Here is a 1025-nt window from a genome sequence, read left to right as displayed (position 1 = left end):
TGTAAGGGTATTGATCTCAGTGCACACAGCAGGGAGTTAATAAGTACAGCTGGAAGGCTCATTGGCTTTAACAAAGTGAACAACAGCAAGCGACCTGATTGTGGGGGAGATGTGAAGGCTGTTTTAGGGAAAAAAACAAGTTCACAAGGCTTTCAAAAAGGCCAGACTAGACTCCACAAGAGGCCTCAGTCAGTGTGTGTTAGGACACATTATACACAGAAAAGAATCAGAGTTGTTCTACTTTAGTCACTGTATAGCCAACCAGGAGCCACTGACAAATTCTACATTTTAGAAACAGGAATGAGAGTCAAGACTTAAGCCAGATTATACGTGACTCTACATTGTAGGTCTAAGTATTAATTCTAGTAAGCATCCATGAAATAACATGAAATGACTGAAATCATATTCAAATGTGGAATAAATGATTCTCAAGTTCTAGCCTTTATTAAGTCTAGACTTAATAAAGACTTTATTTCCAAAGTGATAGAATAACAAGCAAAAACCAACAGGGTCTTTCCATGGAAGCCCTATGTCAGTACTGAAAACTTCGCTTCTAACATGCCTTAAGCAAATGATAGAGGAAAAAATTAGCAGCCAAGTACCAGGTTATAGAGTCTCTCTCTCTGATTTTAAAACCTTACATCATCTTTCTTATTCCTGGCGTCTGGATCTACCCGGAGTGTCTGGTAATCAACTGCAAGTAGCAGGAGGGAAACTGCCATCTACTTGTCACTCCCTAAAGCACGGACCCCACTGGCCCCCACACACTGGAAGCACCTGCTGTGTTTTCCTGTCCTGACCTCATCATGATGCAAGATTTCTCTATGATGGATCTTCTGTGGATGGAAGGGAGGGGAGGGAGGGACACCAGGGCAGAGGGAGCTGAGTCTCCTGGAGCACAAAAATCTTCCTGAGCTCTCTTCCCTCATCTCTACAGGGCTCTTGGAAAGAAGAAATGATAGAAAACAGGAGCAAACTCACTGTTCAAACAAGTGCCTGCTGACTCTTGCATCCACTGCACTGAG

At 42.8% G+C, this 1025-nt stretch overlaps 1 pseudogene; it reads right to left on the bottom strand.

The window, feature by feature from the left end:
• Positions 1-1025, bottom strand: part of LOC104982650 — a 231697-nt pseudogene that overhangs the window by 147057 nt on the left and 83615 nt on the right.

The sequence above is a fragment of the Bison bison genome, unplaced genomic scaffold, assembly GCF_000754665.1.
Source record: "Bison bison bison isolate TAMUID 2011002044 unplaced genomic scaffold, Bison_UMD1.0 scf7180017864535, whole genome shotgun sequence".
NCBI lineage: Eukaryota > Metazoa > Chordata > Mammalia > Artiodactyla > Bovidae > Bison > Bison bison.
This window is presented reverse-complemented; position numbering and strand designations above follow the sequence as displayed.